This window comes from Pelophylax lessonae (genome assembly GCF_965119305.1).
Source record: "Pelophylax lessonae genome assembly, chromosome: 13".
Classification (NCBI taxonomy): domain Eukaryota; kingdom Metazoa; phylum Chordata; class Amphibia; order Anura; family Ranidae; genus Pelophylax; species Pelophylax lessonae.
The window spans coordinates 124,776,921-124,793,789 of record NC_138780.1 but is presented as its reverse complement, the minus strand read 5'-3'; the positions used below and the strand labels follow the sequence as shown (position 1 = coordinate 124,793,789).

Here is a 16,869-nt window from a genome sequence, read left to right as displayed (position 1 = left end):
CCCAGGTGCTGCTTTAAAAAGCATAAACTTTCACAGGGAGCTTCTTGAAAAATGAATATAACAAGCAGTGTGTTACAATTATTTTATATTCTAAAAAAAAAGATGTCTAAAAACCCTCATAAGTATCAGGTCTATAGAAATATTATTACTGTCCATGGCAATCAATCAAACATGATGTCACTTGGTTTTGACAGATCAGTCCCTGAAGGTTCTTTCAATAGGCATATTCTAATTGTAGTATGGGTGGGGGATCATTCTCTTTAATCTTCATTTTCAAAGTCTGTCTCCTGACTGATCCAGCAGGGTGACACTCAGCCCATGGCATTCCACAGCTGACAGTCCATGCTTCCCTTATACAGAGGATCTCAGCACCTCCGGAATGTCCCTGCTCACTTACTGATAATTTTATTTTGGTAACACGGGGCGGGTCCTGTGCCTGCAAAATGTAGAGTGCTGTGTGAATGTGGATTTGTGACCTTTTTTCAGCTGTCCTTTCTCCTTTGTCCCCAAGTTTTGTTTCCTCTTTTCCATTGTGGCGGTGACAGCAGGTGAAGGACTATACAGGACAGAACAAGGTACATTTTCATTTTATATTCACATCAGCAGGATTAGATCTAAGTGTCTGCTATTAATCCTATTAAGGAATATGGAGTTGAGAATATTAAGTCTTTATATATTTACTGTTGTTTATAATTATAAGATAGATAAATATATTTTTGGCATACAGCATTATCGATTATTATTTTAGAATGACAAAGCAGACCTATAGCTCAAATATCATTTTTTCCCCATAATTTTGCAGAGTAATATGCAGGGTTTGAACCTACCTGTTCTTATAATCCCTGTAAACACCATCATGGGAAATTCTAGACTCTCCAACTGTTGAGTTATGTGGCCAGAGATTAGGAACTGGTCACATTATTTTTGCCAAAGAAGACAACCACAGTTCAGACATTCCAGCGATTACAGAAGCAGAACATCTATATAGCCCGGAATATGAACTAACAAAATTATTCCAGGCTTTAGTCATGCTGTAAGATTGGATTTGGAGACTTGGTGTGGGGGGGCTATCATAAATGTGCTACTGGGTACAATCCTTTACAGTTACACCTCTGGCCCTGAGAATACTTGCATATATATATATATATATATATATATATATATATATATATATATATAGAGAGAGAGAGAGAGATAGATAGATAGATAGATAGATAGATAGATAGATAGATAGATAGATATCTCTCTCTCTCTCTCTCAATCTCTCTCTATATATATATATATATATATATATATATATATATATATATATATATACTGTATATATACAGTATATCACTAAAGGGAGTACACCCCTCACATTGTTGTAACTATTATTTTATATCTTTTCATGTGACAACACTGAAGAAATGACACTTTTCTACAATGTAAAGTAGTGAGTGTACAGCTTGTATAACAGTGTAAATTTGCTGTCCCCTCAAAATAACTCAACACACAGCCATTAATGTCTAAACCCCTGGCAACAAAAGGAGTACACCCCTACGTGAAAATGTCCAAGTTGGGCCCAATTAGCCATTTTCCCTCCCCGGTGTCATGTGACTCGTTAGTGTTACAAGGTCTCAGGTGTGAATGGGCAGCAGGTGTGTTAAATTTGGTGTTATCGCTCTCATTCTCTCATACTGGTCACTGGAAGTTCAACATGGCACCTTATCGCAAAGAACTCTCTGAGGATCTGAAAAAAAGAATTGTTGCTTTACATAAAGATGGCTTAGACTATAAGAAGATTGCCAAGACCCTGAAACTGAGCTGCAGCACGGTGACCAAGACCATACAGCGGTTTAACAGGACAGGTTCTGGTCGTCCCAGAAGGAAGCCTCTTCTAAAGATGATTCACAAGGAAGCCCGCAAACAGTTTGCTGAAGACAAGCAGACTAAGGGCATGGATTACTGGAACCATGTCCTGTGGTCTGATGAGACCAAGATAAACGTATTTGGTTCAGATGGTGTGAAGTGTGTGTGGTGGCAACCAGGTGAGGAGTACAAAGACAAGTGTATCTTGCCTACAGTCAAGCATGGTGGTGGAAGTGTCATGGTCTGGGGCTGCATGAGTGCTGCCGGCACTGGGAAGCTACAGTTCATTGAGGGAAACATGAATGCCAACATGTACTGTGACATACTGAAGTAGAGCATGATTCCCTTGCTTCAGAGACTGGACCGCAGTATTCCAACATGATAACTACCCCAAACACACCTCTAAGATGACCACTGCCTTGCTAAAGAAGTTGAGGGTAAAGGTGATGGACTGGCCAAGCATGTCTCCAGACCTAAACCCTATTGAGCATCTGTGGGGCATCCTCAAGCGGAAGGTGGAGGAGCGCAAGGTCTCTAGCATCCAAGAGCTCTGTGATGTCGTCATGGAGGAGTGGAAGAGGACTCTCTGGTGAACTCCATGATCAAAAGAGTTAAGCAGTGCTGGAAAATAATGGTGGCCACACAAAGTATTGACACTTTGGGTCCAATTTGAACAATTTCACCTAGGGGTGTACTTACTTTGTTGCCAGCACTATAGACATTAATGGCTGTGTGTGGAGTTATTTTGAGGGGACAGCAAATTTACACTGTTATACAAGCTGTACACTCACTACTTTACACTTTTTTTAATACTACTGTAGCAAAGTGTCATGTCTTCAGTGTTGTCACGTGAAAAGATATAATAAAATGTTTACAAAAATGTAAGGGGTGTACTCACTTTTGTGAGATACTGTATATATAGATATATAGATATATAGATATTCTGTATGTGTGTGTCCATATGTGTGTGTATAGACATATTTATTTATTACAAGTATTTACATAGCATTACAATTTATGCAATGCTTTACATATTGTACATTCACATAATTTCCTGCCCTCAAGGAGCTTACAGTCTAAGCTCTATATATCACATACATGCACATACATACATGCACATACATGCACATCACATACTACTAATAAACATTATTTGATTAAAAAAAAACATATTTTTTTTTGTTTGTGGAGCATAGTGATACCCGTATACCATAAATTATGTCAGTGGGTTGCTGAAGTCACTAGACACATGCGATTAGTTTCATTATGAATTGAAATTCAGAGGAAATGTTCATCATTTGCATATTCGTATGTATTCAAATCATTATAGTAATGAATCTCAACAAATCCAAAATAAATTATAACGAAACAAAGACATTTATTTGTTTTCATTTGTTTCATTCGAACCTTATGTTAATGTTTAGCATCCGAAAAACGGAACAACATAACGAATGATCCAAATTGATTCTGATCCATTAATATAAAAAATACACTACATATGAAAAGGAAATATATTGCAAAAACAGTAAGGTATAAAAGTGAAATAAGATGATGATTCCTACTTATTGTGCTTGGGTTGGATGGAGGTAGATCCATCAGAATTTCCAACATGTAATATAAGGAATGAATCTAAAATTAATTTTGTTCAATTTGTTATGTTAGGAATCAGAGATTTTGATGAATCCACTTCCATCCAACTCAAACAAAGTGCATAAGTAATCTCCTGAAAAAATGAAAAAACATGTGCAAACGAATATAGCCAATCTTCTTTAAATATGAATCGATTCAGAAAAACGAATATACGATATGAATCCGAATATAAGGAACTAATTCAGAAAACAAATCATTCTGACATAGTGAATACTGTATGATGAAACAAAATGGTTAACTTACTGAAACAAAACTATTTTTTCTGTCATGTACATCTCTAAAAGTCACTACCGCTGAGCTGTCATATCAAATGCGTCATTAAATAAAAATGCATTACAGCTTGGGTGCACATGAATGGAGCTGTTCACTACATGTGCATTACTCAAACTACTCAGCATCCAGTCCTTAGAGTCAGCAAAAGGCACTTCGGAAAACCAGCTTCTGGTTAATAAAAACAGAGGTCTCAGTTATATATGTTTGCAAACTACTCAGATTAGTTATTTCCACATATGCCTCGGTTTTGGTGCTCCTGGAGATATGTTTGAAAATGTAACAGAACTGTTTATTGTGCTTCTTTTAAAATGTTAGAAGAAATTTTTACGATTGTGTGATCAAATGTGTTATGTGAGTAACATACATTATGATCCAAGCAGGACCGGACTTGTGGAATGAAAACATAAGCATGGACCTAGGGTGACAACATTTTAGGAACCAGGCAGCATACTCCTTTTTTATTTTTCATGTTTTTAACATGCAGTTTATTGCTTTTTAAACCTGTAATACAATGCAATTATAATAAAGTAAGAAAAAATCTTCTTACAGAAGCCATAAGGCTACGTTCACATGTTAGTGTAGCGGAGCGTGGGCAGAACACTGCGATTCTGCCCGCGATCCGGAAATCATTGCAAATCGTGGGACGCCTGTGCGTTGCCGTTGATTTGCAATGGCACCCCAAACGCTGTGCGATGTTGCCGCAATTTCCGCCTGCCAAATCGCGGTAACATCGCGCAAACAGAATCACGGGTCGCATGACGCCCAAAAAAGGTACAAGAGCTTCTTTGGGGTGTCATGCGACCCACAATTTTGTTTGCGCGATGTTACCGCGATTTGTCAGGCAACCGCGATTTGGTTCACATGTTAGCTATGCTAACATGTGAACGTAGCCTAAAGAAATCAGCATGGTCCCATGTCCTTACATATGTGTCTGTGGTAAATAACACATTTACAATAGTGACAATACATACAGCTACAGTGCCTTGAAAAAGTATTCATAGCCCTTAAAATTTTCCACATTGTCATGTTACAACCAAAAACGTAAATATGTTTAGAGACATACCCAAAAAGACTTGCAGCTGTAATTGCAGTGAAAGGTGGTTCTACAAAGTATTGACTCAGGGGGGCTGAATACAAATGCACGCCACAGTTTTCAGATATGGGACCATGACGGAGAAAGAGTATTGAGAGTAGTTGTCTCCCAAGAAGTACTTTGGGGCTAGGTCTTAAGAGGGGAGCGGTACCAGAGGCCCCAGATCTGGTCAAAATTCTTTGGGGATCCTCTAGAAGTTTAAGTAAGCTGATGAAGGGGAATAGCAAAGTTGATTAACTTTTTTCCACTCAAATAAAGTAGGAGGAAGAGGTCACTTCCAGGTGCATAAGATATATATATATTTGGCATAAAAGTGTAGCGCCTTTAAAAAAAATTTAGTGTGAGAATTAATGGGAAGATCCTCCATTAACCCTAAGAAGCACCCTTTGAGGCCTTTTAAATTAGAAAGGTCAAAGAAAATTTAAATAAATCTACACACCTGCATCCAGGAAAATTGTATCTTGGGGCATGAAGAAAAGTTGTATAAAGAAAATCTGCTGCATGAATGCAAATGTGGATATAGAGTGGAGAATGCCTACATTTTTAATTATGCAGCCACGGAGGGGTGGAGTGTGGTAGATGGTAGAGTGCGAGTTGGATGAGTTTATCATTGGAGGTCTGGATAACTGAAGTCATGTAAGTTTCCTCAATGTCTTCCCATTCCTCCTTCATCAATTGTGGTATAATATACCATTTAGGGCGAATTTGGTAGGTATGAGATGTTTTATTAGTGAGGAGCTTGATAAAGTATTTGAAAATCAATTCGGTATCATCAGGAGATAGTAAGAGTTTTTCCAAAGATACACTATATTACCAAAAGTATTGGGACGCCTGGCTTTACACACACATGAACTTTAATGGTATCCCAGTCTTAGTCCGTAGGGTTCAATATTGAGTTGGCCCACCCTTTGCAGCTATACCAGCTTCAACTCTTCTAGGAAGGCTGTCCACATGGTTTAGGAGTGTGTCTAATGTTTGACCATTCTTCCAGAAGCACAGTTGTGAGGTCAGGCAATGATATTGGAGAGAATGCCTGGCTTGCAATCTCCACTCCAATTCATCCCAAAGGCGTTCTATCGGGTTGAGGTCAGGACTTTGTGCAGGCCAGTCAAGTTCCTCCACCCCAAACTCGCTCATCCATGTTTTTATGGATCTTGGTTGTGCACTGGTGTGCAGTCATGTTGGAACAGGAGAGGGCCATCCTCAAACTGTTCCTACAAAGTTGGAAACATGAAATTGTTGAAAAGTTCTTGGTATGTTGATGCTGATGCTTAACTGAAATTAAGGGACCAAGCCAAACCCTTGCAAAACAACCCCACACCATAATCCCCCCTCCACCAAATTATTTTAGCGGTGGCCCAATATATTTGGCAATATAGTGTGAATGAGCGAGTTTTGGTTGGAGGAAATTGACTGGCCTGCACACAGTCCTGCCTCATCCCAATAGAACACCTTTGGGTTGAATCAGAGCAGTCACTGCAAGCCAGGCCTTCTCATGCAACATCAGTGCCTGACCTCACAAATACGTTTCTGGAAGAATGGTTAAACATTCCCATAGATACACTCCTAAACCTTGTGGACAGCCTTCCAAGAAGAGTTGAAACTGTTATAGATGCAAAGTGTGGGCCAACTCAATATTGAGCCCTATAGACTAAGACTGGGATGCTATTTAAGTTCATGTGCGTGTAAATGCAATTGTCCCAATACTTTTGGTAATATAGTTCAACCTCAAGGGTTTGAATGCTTCTTCTTTTTGCTGTCATATTTGTCTGTCTTTTATGGCCATCAAGGAGAACATTTTATGAATTTACATTACTGGATTTTGATACAAAAAGCACTTCATAGAAGCAAGCTTCTGTTTTATACTGAGAAAGTCTCTATAACATTAGGCTGTATATGTACTATAAACTAACATCCAAAGTTTTTTTATGGGTTATTGAACTGTGCACTTTATTAAAGTTCATCCTGCTGCTTTATAGAAACATAAATGAATGAAAGCAGATGAGGACCAAGTGGTCCATTGTGCCCTAGACCTAGGACAGACTATGTTTATCCCAAGCATGATTCACTTACTATTGACTGACTCATTACCTCTGCTGAACGTGTATTCCAAACATCCACTAATCTTTCTGTAAAATAATACTTTCTAACAATACCACTGAACTTCCGCCCTGCTAGTCTAGAGTCATTGAGAATGAATCAATTAGGGTGTCTATGATTCACCATACAAACAAAATTCATCTGCCCTCCCAAACCTCGGCTGTCAGAGTGTTTATTAACCACTTAAGCACCGGAAGATTTTACCCCCTTCCTGACCAGGGCCTATTTTGCGATTCGGCACTGTGTGACTTTAACGGACAATTGCGCGGTCGTGCGATGCTGTACCTAAACGAATTTGACATCCTTTTTTTCCCACAAACAGAGCTTTCTTTTGGTGGTATTTGATCACCTGTGCGATTTTTTGATCATGCGCTATAAACAAAAAAAGAGCGTAAATTTTGCAAAAATAACAATATTTTTCACATTTTTTTATATGAAATTCCCCAAAAAAAATGTAAAAATCAAAATTTTTTAACATTTTCGGCCAATTTGTTTTATGCTACATATGTTTGGTAAAAAAATCGCAAAAAGCGTATTTTGATTGGTTTGCGCAAAAGTTATCGCGTTTACTAACAAAGGGAAAGATTTTTGTCATTTTTGACATTACGGCGGACAGATCGGACCCTTGACTGACATTTTTGACACTTTTGGGGTTACCAGTGACATTACTGCAGTAATCAGTGCTATACATATGCACTGTTACTGTAAAATTACACTGGCAGTGAAGGAGTTAACTGTATTGGAGAGGGAGGGGTTAAGTGTGTCCTAGGGGCGTGTTTCTAACTGTGATTGGCTGTGGCTACTGGTGTAAGAACAGAGATCCGGTCCTACATAGTTGAACTGTGTGATCTCCATTCTTACACAGGGAAGAATGACAGGCGGCTTTGTTTACATTAGCCGCCTGCCTTTCTTCCGGTGTAACGGACGATCGCGAGTGCCCGGCGGACATCGGGTCCGCCGGGCACACGCGCGCGGGGGGGTCCGTGACCGCGCGGGAGCGGAAGCGCGCCTCCGGCGGCACGCGCTCGCTCCCTAGAGCCTCACAGGCTAGCGACGTAGTAATACGTCGCTTTGCCTGTGAGGGTCTGACCACCGCAGTAAATAGTCATGCGGCGGTCGGCAAGCGGTTAAACAGAAGGTTTGGATCAGTGCACCAATCATGAGTCTGCAAAGAAAGTTTTCTGCCAGTTTATGTGAGCTACAGAAAGCATTGTGACTCTTCTCAACCCCCAAACCCCCCTCTACATACAATCCCTTTCTCCCTTTGTTGCGTTGGACTCAGGCCATACAGTTCTTTCGATGAGATCTATGAGTACAATGAGTGGTCATTTTTTTTTCTTCTGTTGCCTAGTCTATACAAGGTTCTGGTTATTTATGACGGCTTACTCCGGCTTTATACCAAACGTACAAACTAATTCATATCTACTTATTATATATCGAAGATGCTTATTTTGTTTACTGCCTTTTTTTGACATTTGATAACTCATGGATTAGTCACAACTCTTGTTTACTATATAGTAAAGTTGATTGCACACTACTACAGTGAGACGGTACCATTTTCCCCTGGCAATTACTTCACATAGAACAGTTCTGACAGCCAATATTTCATTGGCATGGAATGCTCATCTTTAAATAGCTGACTCCAAATGATACCCATTGAAAACATTACTCACTTATTTTGTGTTGATGGCCCGTAAACAGCCCAGTCCCAGCTACTGGAAGAGGTAGTAGTCTATGCTGTTTGTGGTGATTGGTGTCTTTTGATGCAGCACTTGAGATTGAATCTGATACCCACAACAGCCATTTAATGATAACAGTTCTTTTTCAAGTAAAAAATAAAATATAAGACCCACATCAGTATGCCTACCTAGAAACAAATTAGATAGGTGTCTGAAAAAAAACAACAACCAAAAATGGGGGGTTGGCAAATTAACTTTAAGCCGACCATAGATAGAGCGATTTTCTTTCCTACAATTACAGGTTGATTGGGGCCTACACAGGCAGTGTTGATGGAGCAATCCCTACCGTGGAGCCATTGTGTTCCCTCAGCGGGGGGGGGGGGGGGGGGGTAAAGCTGTCCCCTCCAGGAGAACACAGTAATTATTGCTGTTATAGCCGCTAGCAATAATCGCATGTTATATCCCACAGGCTGGTTGTACCCAAGTTGATTGAACGATCAACTTGGGTACAATTAGCCTGCCCATACATGATTCGAATCTCGGCCACACACCCTGCTGAACCGGCCGAGATTCAAACTGTCTATGGCTGCTTTATTCACTGCTGTCAGGCAATGCAAACAGTTCTTTCACTGAGACCTACTATGCTGTAAACAAAGAGCAGAATAAATGGTATAGTCCATTGTGCTTCATTTATCAAATATCAAGGGCTGTTCGCTTTGCAAGGGCATTTCCCCTTAGCTTAGTGAATAACGTGAAGCTCTGTTGACTTCTATCATTCAATCATGTGCAAGCAAAAATGCCGTTTTTTTTCCTTGCATGTTATTGGGTATTCTTTGCAAAATGAATTGTCACCACATTCAGTAGGCTAAGGGAAAATTCCCCTGCAAAGTGAACAGCCTATCTGCTTCAAGTAAACAGCCCCCATGTCTCGCAGGGCTAAACATGTAGTTATTACCAATTCCAATCAGTGTGCAAATCTGAAAGACTAGGGAGAATGGGTGTCTGCATGAAACTCACATATGTACAAAGCCAATGTATAGTGACTATTATCCAACACAAAGTTCTGAGACATTCACTGGGACTTTTCAATTCTGATTTGCTGCGGTACTTTCATTAACCCAAAAATGTTTAATTTTTGCACCCACTCCATCCACAATACAGCTGAGCTCCCGCATTCCAATGCACCTGTCACAAAGACAGCACAGCTCCAAAGAGTTTTGTAGCTGGGCGGGCAAAGCCTGATGTGGAAACTGAGACACTAGTTCCCCACCAGGTCCATTCCCCTTGTGATTGACAGCAGGCAGTGGGTGGAACCATAACCAATAGAAAACATTCTATTGGATATAGAATCTGCCCACTACCTACTGTCAATCAAAAGGAGAGAGCAGACCTAATGGGAAATTAGTATCTCAGCTTCCACATCAGACTTATCATACATCTTGCCCAGTGGTGCCAACAAAGGTGTAAATGCAGGGTTTAATAAATTATCTTTCACTTATTTTACTTGTGCAAATTACAAAATAAAAAAATTATTTACTAAAACTGGAGAGTACATAATCTGGTGCAACTCTGCAAAAAAAAAAAAACAATCAGTTTTCAGGATTTTTTGTCAGCGCTTAATTGAACAAGCTGAAATTAGAAGCCAATTGGCTACCATACACAGCTGCATCAGATTTTGGGCTCTTTAGTTTTAGTAAATCAACCCCAATATATTTGGTTTCTTTTGGCCACACCAACAGTATTGTTTAATACAGCTTTTCCAGTATATGCAATTTCCACACAGTGACATCAAAGGAAAACCACCAAGCCTTGCAAGTTGATACATTCGTTCACATGTATTGAAAATCTTATTTCAAAATAGGAGGTGTTGCTTATGGCAACCCTACTGATTCTGCTGCCCAGGCATGCCTGTTATGGCTATGACAAAAAGAGCAGAAATACACTTTATAACCAAAAGCATTGGAACACCTGCCTTTACACATTCAGTGGGTACGGAAAGTATTCAGACCCCCTTAAATTTTTCACTCTTTGTTATATTGCAGCCATTTGCTAAAATCATTTAAGTTCATTCTTCTTCCTCATGAATGTACACATAGCACCCCATACTGACAGAAAAACACAGAATTGTTGACATTGTTGCAGATTTATTAAAAAAGAAAAACTGAAATATCACATGGTCCTAAGTATTCAGACCCTTTGCTCAGTATTTAGTAGAAGCCCCCTTTTGATCTAATACAGCCAGGAGTCTTTTTGGGAAAGATGCAACAAGTCTTTCACACCTGGATTTGGGGATCCTCTGCCATTCCTCCATGCAGATCCTCTCCAGTTCTGTCAGGTTGGATGGTAAACGTTGGTGGACAGCCATTTTTAGGTCTCTCCAGAGATGCTCAATTGAGTTTAAGTCAGGGCTCTGGCTGGGCCATTCAAGAACAGTCACGGAGTTGTTGTGAAGCCACTCCTTCTTTATTTTAGCTGTGTGCTTAGGGTCATTGTCTTGTTGGAAGGTAAACCTTCGGCCCAGTCTGAGGTCCAGAGCACTCTGGAGAAGGTTTTTGTCCAGGATATCCCTGTACTTGGCCGCATTCATCTTTCCCTCGATTGCAACCAGTCGTCCTGTCCCTGCAGCTGAAAAACACCCCCACAGCATGATGCTGCCACCACCATGCTTCACTGTTGGGACTGTATTGGACAGGTGATGAGCAGTGCCTGGTTTTCTCCACACATACCGCTTAGAATTAAGGCCAAAAAGTTCTATTTTGGTCTCATCAGACCAGAGAATCTTATTTCTCACCATCTTGGAGTCCTTCAGGTGTTTTTTAGCAAACTCCATGCGGGCTTTCATGTGTCTTACACTGAGGAGAGGCTTCCGTCGGGCCACTCTGCCATAAACCCCCGACTGGTGGAGGGCTGCAGTGATGGTTGACTTTCTACAACTTTCTCCCATCTCCTGACTACATCTCTGGAGCTCAGCCACAGTGATCTTTGGGTTCTTCTTTACATCTCTCACCAAGGCTCTTCTCCCCCGATAGCTCAGTTTGGCCGGACGGCCAGCTCTAGGAAGGGTTCTGGTTGTCCCAAACGTCTTCCATTTGAGGATTATGGAGGCCACTGTGCTCTTAGGAACCTTAAGTGCAGCAGAAATCTTTTTGTAACCTTGGCCAGATCTGTGCCTTGCCACAATTCTGTCTCTGAGCTCTTCAGGCAGTTCCTTTTGACCTCATGATTCTCATTTGCTCTGACATGCATTGTGATCTGGAAGGTCTTATATAGACAGGTGTGTGGCTTTCCTAATCAAGTCCAATCAGTATAATCAAACACAGCTTGACTCAAATGAAGGTGTAGAACCATCTCAAGGATGATCAGAAGAAATGGAAAGCACCTGAGTTAAATATATGAGTGTCACAGCAAAGGGTCTGAATACTTAGGACCATGTGATATTTCAGTTTTTCTTTTTTAATAAATCTGCAACAATGTCAACAATTCTGTGTTTTTCTGTCAGTATGGGGTGCTATGTGTACATTCATGAGGAAGAAGAATGAACTTAAATGATTTTAGCAAATGGCTGCAATATAACAAAGAGTGAAAAATTTAAGGGGGTCTGAATACTTTCCGTACCCACTGTACATGAACTTTAATGACATCCCAGTCTTTTTACCATGGGGTTCAATATTGAGCACAAAGCAAGGTCCATGAAGACATGGATAAACGAGTTTGGAGGAACTTGACTGGCTTGCACAGAGTCCTGACCTCAACCCAATTGAACACCTTTGGGATGAATTAGAGTGGAAAATGTGAGCCAGGCCTCTACTTGGACATCAGTGCCTGACCTCAGTAATGCATTTATGGAAGAATGGTCAAACATTCCCATAGACACACTCCTTAACCCTGTGGACAGCCTTCCTAGAGAAGTTGAAGCTGTCATGGCTGCAAAGGGTGAGCCAACTCAATACTGAACTCTATGGATTAAGACTGGGATGCTATTAAAGTTCATGTGTGTGTAAAGGCAGGTGTCCCAATACTTTTGGTATTATAGTCAGGGATCTTCAAACTATGGACCTCAAGCTGTTGCGGAACTACATGAGGCATTGTAAAACTCTGACATTCACAGACATGACTAGGCATGATGGGAATTGTAGTTCCTGAACAACTGGAGGGCCATAGTTTGAATACCTCTTGTGTATATGGTAGATCTCAGGCTTATTTATGGTGGAATAATTGCCTAGTTCCAATTAAACAACTATGTGTTATCTAAGTGTACCTTTTGGATGATTTCTTTCTACAGTTTGAAGTCAGTTGTGGTTTACAGTTTTGGTAAGAAAGCATTATTTTAATGTGGTTAAGGTACAAGATTAGGAGAGCTACCACATTTACTAGGCAGCTCTTGATAAGTGGATTTCTGTAGGGCGGGAGAGTGAAGATGAGGAAAGTCTGATAAGCGAAAGCTGCGACCTAGTGATAACGCTGTTTGTAAGATCAGGAGAGTTTGTTGATGAAGCACTTGCAGATCAGGAGTTATATACATTTCACTTTCATACATTCATTTACTTGGTATATATCATTTCCTGCAAAGAAGATGGGTGTAGAAATGTACATAACACCAAAAGTTGAATATAATTTATATAGGAAATCATTTATTAACTCTGCTGAATGAAGACACAATTTTTTTCAATTTTCCTTGTGCAAGATTGGTTAGTCAAAGTGAAGATAGCACCGCCTTATTTGCTATTTACTAATTTTGGACAATGTATTCAAGATATTATATCTTATTACCTAAAAATTGTTCAATTAAAAAAAAGGAATGATTGATTTTGCCTGTCAAATTCAATATAATCGGGCAATAAACAGGTACGAACAACAGAAACTTTGTGAAGCCAGCAGTAAAGAGAAACAAAAGAAGAGCATTGTGACAATGTGTATAACTAAGAGTTTTGAAGGGGAAAAAAGTAGATAGTTAGTTTGGAGATATAGTCCTCTTGCAACATGTTGCTTGTGATGTCAGATCGGATGGTTCTCTAAAAACCATGACGAAGCATCATTTGGGTGGGGAATCCCGCTGTTACTCGTGTACGTACACTGATAATGTCCTTACTAGTTCTTCAGAAAAAGTCTAGTCTTTGTAGATGTAATCCACTGGTGACACTGCTTATACCCCTGCTATACTATATAGTGCTGTTGTAGTCATAATATGAGTATATGCCGAATGTGCTTTGTCTGCTTTGCAGGCTTCAAGTCAGGGGTTTAGGAATGAAAACCAACCATTTTAACCTCAGATGGCCAGAAAATTTTCAATATTTTTTACTTTTCTATCACGTTTCACTATTTTTTACTTACAGCTTTGAAAGTTTGTAAAATACCCCCAAACCATTTGAAAATTTTAAATTGTGCCTTTTTGCAAAATGGTGAGAATTGATGGTCCTCAAAACTTTAAATAGCCAACTTACAATATAAACAGGGCTCAAAATTTAAAGTCATGAGCTACTAGCCAGGCCTTAAGAGTTACTCGCCACTTGTTGCAGCACCCAAACCCTACCCTGCTCCGCCCCTAAACACGCCCTCATAAAATATCTCATAAAATTACATTGTTAAATGTTTTATTTAGAATCAGGTTACAAAAAAATATTAACAACAACAACAACTTTAGAGTGCCCACAGCGTGCCCCCTTTCAATGCAGAGTGACCACGGCGTGCCCCCTTTCAATGCAGAGTGACCACAGCGTGCCCCCTTTCAATGCAGAGTGACCACAGCGTGCCCCCTTTCAATGCAGAGTGACCACAGCGTGCCCCCTTTCAATGCAGAGTACCCACAGCATGCCCCCTTTCAATGCAGAGTGGCCACAGCGTGCCCCCTTAAAGGCTTAGCCTCCCGCTCGGCCACGCCTACATATCGTGGTCAGCGTCGGCCAGGTCGTCATGGTGCACTGAAGGGGGAGGAGAGAGGAAGCCGGGGGTGCATCGGACACCCACCGACGCACAAAGTGGCGGCCGCGGCGGTCGCAGAGGTGGACCGCATTAGCCTGATCCTGCCATCCACCCTGGGGAGATCCCACGGGGGGATGGCCTAAGTGCAATGGGCAGAGCCAGAGATCCACCCGGCTGAGTCACAGCCCAATTGAATGCGGACAAGGGTGGAGCTTGAAGAGGCCCAGGGAGTCCCGGGCATACAAATCCCAGCATGCATGTACTCATGTTGCCGTGGCAACCTATCAACAACAATGTCTATAAGAAAGGGAAGAGGAGAGAATAGATCGGACGAGTGGCATATATACACTAATCAGCATACAGCAAATAAAATCAACATACAGCAAATAAATGAAGGGGATGGCGAGAGGCTCAGGCACAAAAATTACCTTGATCATAAAAAGCCTCTAATGCAGTTTTGGTGACATATTACGTACCATTTACAGCATTATCTTACTATATACAGTACAAGTTTCTCTGCGTCCAGTCCCTGTGTCCGTGGGATTGCGCTACTGCACATGTGCCCCACGGACAGCCGTTGGGACTTGGAGCGCAGAGACTTCGGACGGCCGGGCAAAAATGTTACACCCCTCCCCCCCCCCCCACACTCTGGGCCCCTCTTCCTGTCTGCCCTTTTCGGTTCTCCCATGCAAGAAAGCACACTGTGAGAGCTCCCGGTGCTGTCATACCCCGCTTCCCGGCGTCCCTCCCTCCTCCTCCTTCTCTGCCGGATGCCATGGCTGTCACTCCCGAATCCACAGATCGGCGATCCCAGCCACCTGACCCAGGCTGAGAACTGAGTGCCGAGAGATCGATTGCCAGCTCTGGGGAAAGAGCCAGAGGAGGGGGAGGATCCTACGAGCAAGATAGCAGCTGCTGGATGAATGCGAGAGGAAGAGTGGGGCGGGGACAGAGGAGGAAAGGGGCAGGGATGGAGGATGAGTGGAACAAGGAGATATTATTAGAGAGGAGGGGCGGAGGAGGAAATGGGCGTTCCCGTAGGTTTCTGAAGAACTGGATCACAGGATAACAAACACCATACCATACCCCATATAAATCATATCTTACTATATAAAGTACAAGGGTCTCTTGTCCGTGGGATTGCGCTACTGCGCATGTGCCCCATGGACAGCCGTTGGGACTTGGAGCACAGAGACTTTGGGCGGCTGGGCGTGGGATTGCGCTTCTGCACATGTGCCCCACGGACAGCCGTTGGGACTTGGAGCGCAGAGACTTCGGGCGGCCGGGCAAAAATGTTGAACGTGTGCGCGGACACGCTGCGGTTGCGCGCTTGCATGCGAGAGCCGCTCGGTCAGCGTGTCCCCGATGTTGCTAGGGCAACAGGGACGCTATGCGCAGAGTTGGCTACGTCATGTGGCTCTCGCGTTGTTAGAAAAAAAAAAAGAGATAAGTGAGAGCCGCTCAGTCAACTCTGTGCATAATGTTTGCCCACATATGTTCTAGCACCCGTTAATTTAATGGGCTTAATGTCTAGTAATAATATAAATTCTGTTGGCAGAAAAAAACCTCCTGCCATGCTGGCTTTATTCTACATTTGTCAAATCTGTTCTTTTATTTGCGGGGTAAGTACAGCTCACACTGCACTTTTATATGTCCACTCAAAACAATATTGGTCTCATAGACCTCATCACTACAGTTGTATCCCTTTCCCGTCCCCCCCCCCCTCACCTTCAGGCCATTTACTAAATGAAGTCTGGGGCTGTGTGTTTTGTAAATGACAAAATTGTCAATAGCAAAATAGTTTATTGGGAATATCATGAGGTTCTTTAAGTTGTTGGAATGTGCTGTGATTCTGTGTATATTTAATAGAGAATATATTGTAGTAAAGCCATTTGAGCTCCACCGGTGATAGTGGAGGTTCTCCAGACCAAAACAGAGGGCAGATACGAAAGTGTAAGAGAGGATGATGGGAGAACAGAAGGCCTGCTGAATATTTAATAGAGTCCCAAACATACAGAGTATGGGTAATATTTGGTTTGATTTGATCTTATTTGGTTTTTGGTTTTGTAGATGTTTAAAACGAAAGGAAGGGAGATCCAGATAAGAGAGGGGATAAAGATTTGATGAACATTGAGCACATCTAGCAGTGTCCCTAGTTTAAATTAACTAATGGAGTGATTTGAGCTTCTTTGTAAGAGTAATAAATATTAGGTACACCTAGCCGACTTTGCAGTTTCATCTTGCAAATTACATTCCTGTTAAGTATGGGTCTAGTGGATCCCCAAATAAATTTGAATTAAAGTT

The 16,869-nt window shown here is 41.5% G+C and overlaps 1 protein-coding gene across 1 annotated transcript in view; it reads left to right on the top strand.

Moving 5' to 3' along the window:
• The first annotated feature begins 412 nt into the window (after positions 1–412).
• LOC309569438 (spectrin beta chain, erythrocytic-like) overlaps positions 413–16,869 on the top strand; it is a 132,411-nt gene continuing 115,954 nt past the window's right edge. The window contains exon 1 of the mRNA XM_082275265.1: positions 413–575. The gene's annotated coding sequence lies outside the window, so the exon portion shown is untranslated. The remainder of the gene's footprint in view (positions 576–16,869) is intronic.